The sequence below is a fragment of the Numenius arquata genome, chromosome 2 (genome assembly GCF_964106895.1).
Source record: "Numenius arquata chromosome 2, bNumArq3.hap1.1, whole genome shotgun sequence".
NCBI lineage: Eukaryota > Metazoa > Chordata > Aves > Charadriiformes > Scolopacidae > Numenius > Numenius arquata.
The window spans coordinates 11,555,733-11,564,022 of record NC_133577.1 but is presented as its reverse complement, the minus strand read 5'-3'; positions in this window follow the sequence as shown (position 1 = coordinate 11,564,022).

Below are 8,290 nucleotides of genomic sequence, written 5' to 3'. Positions count from 1 at the left end.
TGGCCACTCTGTAATCAAGAGGCTGAAAATAGTCTTTTAAGTGCATGTTGATGGTAGAGAACTTCAGCTATTCCAGAGTCAAAAAAATACAACAGAAATATGAAGGCCCTAAACTGAACATCCCCCAGAGCGTGTCTAGTCCTTTCTCCAACTATAATTCTTTCACTATAATTTGCCTTTTGGTGCTTTGAAACTGAAAAAACCCACATTAAAATAAGACCATTATAGCTCACAACCAAAAATACTGAACTCTTAACACAATGCAATTTCTAACAACTGCACTGTTCAGGGTTCTTCACTGGTTAAATAAAAGTTTACAGCAATCACTGCCTCTACCTAAAATACATGCTGCCAACGTCTTCTTGTTGGGAATTTCCCATACATTTCAAGCTGAAGAGTCACAAATTAATGGCAAATTGTGAAAAACTTCTGAAACTGTGCGGAAAAAAAGACTATACCTCAATCTGCTCAAGTCACTGCTTTTCTTCTCAGTGCCTGTACATACCATATTGTTGAATACTTCACATATCCATCTTAACTCTGCTCCTGAAAATTTAAATTGGGCAAACAAATTAAGGTGCATAAATTACAGTATGGAAATAAATGTTGTGCTACTGTACTCCTTATCCTCAAGTTCTTTTGATATAACTGAACTGCTTGGGAAGTTCTGGAGGCATAAAGTGAATTATTCATAAAAAATCTTCATGCAACTGCTCTCAAGGCTTTTCTCATTGTCACCCATATATCTTCCCAGATAAAGTACACCAGAGGGTAAGAATAAGCCTTCTGCACAATATAATGTTCTTCAAGATCTGACTCCTCGAACTCATTTGTCTTTGCATTCCTGCTAAATCCTTAAAGATTCCAACTCATGTAATGGGAAACATTTGAGGTCCATAATCTGGTTTCATGTAAATCTAATTCCGGTTTTAAACAAGTGATCTCCCTTTGATTTAGGAAATGTAAACAACCAAGCCACAAATAACCAAAGTCAGGATTTCGGGACTATATCCACATCTCAGAAAAAGAGGCATCTACCAAAAATACATACCATAGATTTAGGTTTTCTAAACTTAGAGAATTAAGTGTAAATGCAAATGTGTTTTGAATACTTCACATATAAAAAAAAAATAAATAAAAAATACAGGATTTACACACTTGTATGAAGTGTGCATGTCAGTTTTTACTTGGACATGATTAACAAACATGATGAGGCTCTGGGACTCATGCTTCAGGGAATATAAACCTTTTCAGAATCATTAAGTTAGGTTTTCTATACCAGCAGATTTACAAGGAAGTGCTCTGCATGGAGTCCAAAATCAGAAGTCAATCATAACATTATGTTATTCTTCCCTCTTCCCAGAGGCAGCACCAGAGGGATAGGGATATGGATAGGAGCACGGTAGGGACAGGCAGAGCAGCGTGGCTGAGGAGTTCCAAGAGGGAGTGTTTAATTCTGTAACTTCTCTTGAGTGCTTTGCTGAGACCTTCCCAGAGTGCGGGCCCAGCCAGGCATCATTACTGACTGATTCAATATGCAAAGTAATCCTGTGCGCAAAAGCCCCAGTCATTTCTACGACACCAATTTACTGTATTATGCTCTTTAGTGGCCTTCATACAGTATGTTTAGCTTAGTAGGGTGACTCTAGAAAACTCCCATTTCTAATTCTAATCAAGCATATTTATATTTTTAGGATGCATATTAGCATTATGCCCTAACATTACAAACATTTGGTAGGTGCCATATGGACACGGTCAAAACGCACAGTGCCTGCTCAAAGGGTCTGTCTCAATCTTTTACACGAGTCATTCCTCTGATATCATTAGCTCCATGTGCATAACGACACGGGCCAGCTCCTCAGCACTCTACCCAAGTGAAAAAGAGCAATGCTAACTTACCCTGACTGAGGTTATTTCCAACCTTATATAAGTCTTTGCATTAGGTAAAACATAATGCAATCAAACATTGGAAAAAGAGGCAGAAAATGAGGAGACTAGAAAACAAACATAAATTGGATTTACGCGAGGAGTTGCGCAAGTAACAGTGGGGTTTTTTTGAAAATTTGTGTTTTAAATAACACTAAAGCCTAGATAACAAAAACCCACAACAATTATTTTTGCTTATATTATTACAAATACTGCCTTTGAAGTAAATTTTAACAAGAGATTTTGCTAACCCTTGAAAACATTCAGAATTCTTCCTAGATGGAACAGGTTTGGGCAAGGGAAAAGTTACTATGTTTGCTTTTATGTACTTTTTAAAAATCTAATTCAAAACTTTTGGATATCTGTTATCTCCCTGGACAAGAAAATCTTAGAGATTCACAACTTAAAAATGTGTTTAAAAAAAAATAATTCTGAACAGATAAACTGGGAAATATGAACAACTAAATGTGCAAAATGATCCATCTTGTGCTAAGGCTCAGCCAAGTTGGATGACGGCCATAGATTTTGGGTGTGTACTCTTAGAAAAACCAGCAAAAGAACAAACAAACAGATAGACAATTGCTGTGGCAATTAAAACTACTTAAGCTTTCATACAGAAATAGGGAATGCAAAATGGTGGGGTTTAGCACTTTCCAGTGTAAAATCAAGCAGAGTCCTAATGTGCTGTCACATCCCATCAAGGTCAAAACTGGTCTGCCTTCCTGATGAATCAACATAATAGAGCATGAAGACAATCTGAGAGGCAGAGGGTATTAAAACTTCAGTGTTTTAATGCTAGTGTGGAGTGCATGATGGGACGTTTTTTATTATTAGAGAAGCACAGGAATCTCAGTGATGTCAAATAGGGCTGAAGGTGTTCTAAATTTCTGAAAATGAGGCCACTTGTATTTAGGTGCAGAAATATGGATATGGCTCTAGGGATTCAAGTTAAAAATATAGCCTTTAAAAAATAAACAGTGAGGTGTATTACAAGTTGAAAGTATTGCAGCCATGCTAAGTAACCTTGAAATTATTCCCATTTAAAAAATCTGATTGAGAGCTGCATGTGTCTGTACCAAACAAACTGTTTGATTACAGTTTCTCTTCATCCCCCACAGCAAATAACATTTTAGACAAGAATAATAAAATATGACAGTGTCTCTGCCAGCGCTTCTGGGTAATATCCTTCAGCTTATATGCACATGTTCATGTATGTATACATGAATGCACAACATAAATATATGTGTGTACATGCACATGTTAATCTGGGAAAGAGACAACTATTTTAGTGACCAATTCAGTGTTAATAATACTTCAGACAGAATTCCAGTAATGAAAAAAAAAAAAAACGAAGAAAAACAAAACCCACCCTAAATCTCCATTTGAAAATGCAGTTTCTGCACAAAGAATAAACAGGGAAATAGATAAATGCGTAATGGTTCTTCTTCAGCCTTTGCCAGGCTCTGCCTCAGCAGTCAGGTTCTATCAGCAAAAGAGAACTTAAAGCTGGGATAAGCCTTATAAGCCTGGGCTGTGAGCCTGAATAGAGGGTTTCCCCAAATGTCAGCTGAGTCATCCCACCAGCTGTTCCTAGATGTTCAATTTGCCACTTGGCTCAAATGCTAGTCCTTTTCTTTGTTGCTTGCTCCCACCAACCTAGATCTGATCCTTGTGACCATTTACCCCACTCGAAGTAGCTCCAGCTTGACCTATATATTTCTTTAGGGCCCTGCCTTGTTGTACATACTCCCTTCTGATTCCCAGTGTGGCTTCTGAGTCTCAGAAATTCATAGAATCATAGAATGGTTAGAGTTGGAAGGGACCTTAAAGATCATTGAGTTCCAACCCCCCTGCCATGGGCAGGGACACCTCCACTAGAGCAGGTTGCTCAAAGCCCCATCCAGCCTGGCCTTAAACACTTCCAGGGATGGGGCAGCCACAACTTCCCTGGGCAACCTGTTCCAGTGCTTCATCACCCTCACAGGAAAGAATTTCTTCCTAATATCTAATCTAAATCTCCCCTCTTCCAATTTAAAACCATTACCCCTTGTCCTGCCACTACACTTCCTGACAGAGTCCCTCTCTGGCTCTCCTGCAGGCTCCCTTCAGATATTGGCCAGCCTCTCCTCAGCAGCAGGGTATCTCCTCATGTGCTTAATTCCTGACCACAATTCTGGAGTCCCACTTTTTAACCCTTCCCCTTGGAAACAAGTGCATGCATCTTAAATGTATCTCTCAGCTGTCTACTCTGTCACTGCTTTTTCATACAGTAGCGATTCCTCTACCCATCTTGTTAGAAGGCCTCCCTGAGACAGTTTCAATTATGATAATCATTACTGTGATACAATTATATTTGTATATGACTTTCTTGGTGGGGTTTCTGTCACTGAACCTACAAGTTATAAACATCTTTCATCTATAAAAATGGGGACATAGATGAACTAAGATTTTCAGCTGAAACATCTTTTGTCTCAATACAAATAATTCTTTGGGTTCTCTTCTTGACTAACACACACACTTCTTTGCATTGGTTTCTGGATGGTGAGGTAGAAAAACGTGCCTCCAGCAGTGCTGAAGAAGCATATGGGAGAAATACAAGCTTAAATATTGCTTTGTATGAAAGAATCTTTCCCTTCAAAATCTGCTGACAATAATGAAAAATTTGTAAGTTATAATTTACAAATGAAAACTTGATTTGGTAATTTTAATTAAAGATTGGGATAATTAATAACAGTTTGCTTTCTAGAGGAAATAACCCAGTGTTCAGATTCCCCTGACAAATCACACACTGTGTTGACAGTATTATAAAGAAAACCTGGAGAAATGTAAATGGCTCAGTAAAAAGTCTAAAGAGCCAGAATATTAGAAAAGTGTAACCAAGGACCAGTGCTGTACAGGTAGCAATGCATAGTTTTGGGACTGTAAATTACTGACATTACCTTTCTCCATATGTTTTGCATTGAACAGCTTATTGATATTTACAAATTTTTAAATTTAAATATGCAGACACACTGCTATTCATAGCTAAAACACAGTAAAGAATACTGGTCATCATAGTAAGAGACTAATCTTTTAATATGGTGTTACTATTTAAAATAAACCCTCTTTGGATATTACGTAGGATCTCACTTAATAGATCCCGAGCTTAAGTAATTATTAAATACTCAGCTGTGACTTGGTCTGGGTGGTAGGACTCTCCTGTAGGATGCCCCATTCCCAGCTCTTTGCAACAACTGCCAAATCACCCACCTCTCCTGTCCTCCAGCAACCTTTTAGAGGCCTCAGAGGTGCCCTAAAAGAGCCGGTCCAAAATTTTCACATGGGCCAGGAATAGTAGTTGTGAAAGATTTGTAGGGCAGCCTCAAAAATTTTCCATAGGAGATGCTCCTACCAGAAGGAGATCCATACACATGGACATTTGGCCAAGAGTGTCAGTGAAGGTGTTGTCAAATCCTACTCATTAATTTCTAATTATTTACACCTTATTTAAAAACAAAAAACAACAACAAAAGTTATATTTATATTTTCACTTTTCTGGATAAACAGTATGCTGGATTTTGCTGGACAAACAGTGTGGTGCGTTGATCTTCTCAGCAGCTGGATGATAAACACATGTACTCTGCAGTTAAAGACAATAGAAACATCCTGAAGACTAAGCCAATCTTTCTATTTCTGGGCAGATCAATAGCAGACCATGGCAGGCTGATCTGGCAGGGCCATGCAGGTCAAGCGGTCACCTATATAAATAACTGCTGATTGAGCAGAGCGCTTCGAGCAGCCTGAGGAACTATGGCAATGAAATTACTGCAATAAGAAAAAGCTACACTGAAGCACAAAAGAGGTACAGAGATGAAAAAGGTAACTATCATTCAAAATTAGGGAGGAAGTGTACATTCTGCACTTCCAGCATTTCCAAAGCTTTCAAGGTGGAAAAAGCAAAGTTTTTTTTAAGCATTCTGCGTTCTACCGTGTTCTAGTTGCACTAAAAGGGAGACAGCATATTAGTCCATCATGGCCACAACTAAGCTTCTCAAAAGAGAAATTTAACTCCACTCAGTTGGCTATAATACAGAAATTATTATTTTTTTCTTCATTCTGCAGTATCACACTTTCCTTTACACCATCTTAAAATACCAAAGACATTTTTGCTTCCCCTAGAGCCAATACGTATGCCCATACTTGGTCTATCTATTCACCTACCCCACCTACCTTTGCATTTTGTTTCTATGGCCCATTGTGGTCTGTAATGGATGTTGCATGCAGCTACTAAAAAATGTTCTTGAGCACCCTCCTCAACAATGCGATTTCCCTAACTGATATCTTCTTTTGTATTCTTCTGCCATTTCAAATAGAATAATTTTTCTAAAAAAACAAGGTTCTCCATAAATCTTTTAAATTCTCATTTGTTCCTGCACTGCCATTTACAGCAGTCTCATCTTCCACATAATTTATTTCTCTTGCTTTTCTTTCAGACTGCTTTCCCTATCTGAAATTACTGAGTGTCCATCACACAGTATCAAGCAGTTGAGACTCTCAGCTTTGAAACTCCTCTTTGGAAGTTACCTTTCCCTAAAGCTCACATATAGGAAGAATCTATGCCATTCATTGGTTTAATAAATTGCTTTAATAACAAGACCATCTTTTCCTATATCTCCAAAGTCATCTGGTGTGTTTACATATAGTTTGCAAATTCAGACTAGATTCTTTGGATATTTTTTCATCTGCAGCTCCTATCTAAACAGTTGAAAGCATAAAGATCCATAGAATTTGATGAAAATGTTTCCAGATCATTTCTAGTACAAAAAAAAAAAAAAAATAAAATCACAAAACCACAATCCTGTATATACAGACTTTGCAATTTAGTTAATATTGGTTCTGACTATCATGAGAAGGTAAATACTGCCCACAAAAATTTTATCACAGTCACTACACCCAGTGGCTAACTGGCACTGGAGTGGATTGCCACTACAGTTCCTGTGATTCCTGCATTTCAAAATTTGTCCAAACACCAAAAGAACTTGTGACACCTCACTGGTTCCTCCATTTTTTGCCAGTTGACATTGATCTGAAGAATCTAACATTACCATCAGAGGTGGCAGCATTTTTGTAATACTCTAATAATGTTTTCAGCTGTTCTCAGGTTACATTAAAGCAGCTATGAAACCTAAATTATACCAGGGTACTATAAAAAAATTAAATTATTTTAAATTGTATAAAACACTATAAAATATTTTTAAAATACTATAAAAACTCAGTAGCCCTCTAAAATTGTCTTAAGGCTTAATTTTTGCTAATGCATATGGAAAATAAGAGTTCTACAACAGGACAGGATTTGGTATTTTTAAACATAGGGAGAAAGAGGCACAGTCACATTTGCCTTAAGGTCACAGAAGACAGTAATTTATGATCTCTTGAAGAAAGACCACCCACCCACATGACACTCCCAACAATAGAATATTTTTGTTTAAAAAGAAGCCAATATCCAGAATTGGTGGTGCTTAGGACAAAGGCAAAGGATTTATTCTATGTCTACAAGTTTCACCAATACTATATTTGCTCACAGCTTTCCTGGCTCTGTCCAGTGTTCATTGTCTTTTGGTTTCATAAGCACTAAAAATAACCAGCATCTGAAGAAGAACCTCCTTTCAAGAAAACAAACAAAAATCCAAAACATAAATTCAACACAAGGATTATTTCCTTCTGATGTTTTTGTCATGATTTCAAGTTCTTCATGAAAACAACGTATGGGTGGAGTACTGTGCAGACTGGAAAGGGCAACAATGACCTCAGTTACAACTCTCATAAAAGCAGGAGAGGGGTCGGTGCCTTTTCCACAGTTAAGTGTTTATGAGCTGTGGGCTTTTTATGGGATCTCACTTCCTAGTTGTTTTTTTTGTTTGTTTTTGTTTGGGGTTTTTTTTTTTTTAAATGAAACGTCACTGCACATTTCTGTATGACAGAGATGTAGGAAGAATACAGAAATGTGTTTATCATGTTTATTTATAGGTCATAATTATTACAAAATAATTATGGAAAAGCATGGAAATCTGCAGTTACTTAGCTTCTGCCTGCACCTCTTGTATTTGTTCTACTCGTAAACAGGTCTTTACTGACTTTACAAATGTAAGAAAAGGTGGTTTTCTTTCCAAGCAGGGATGCTGTAAAGATAAATGCCTTAGAAACTTGGAGAAACTTAAATAACACGGTAGTGAGGATCACACAATTGCAATAAATGCTATCAGTTTGTTATAAGTATGTTGTGGTTTCTTTTCAGAAGAGCTCTACTTCATAAAAAGGAATAAAAGGATGTTTCAATTGGCTTTAGTGATTAATTTAAACATAGTATCACAACACTTTTACACTT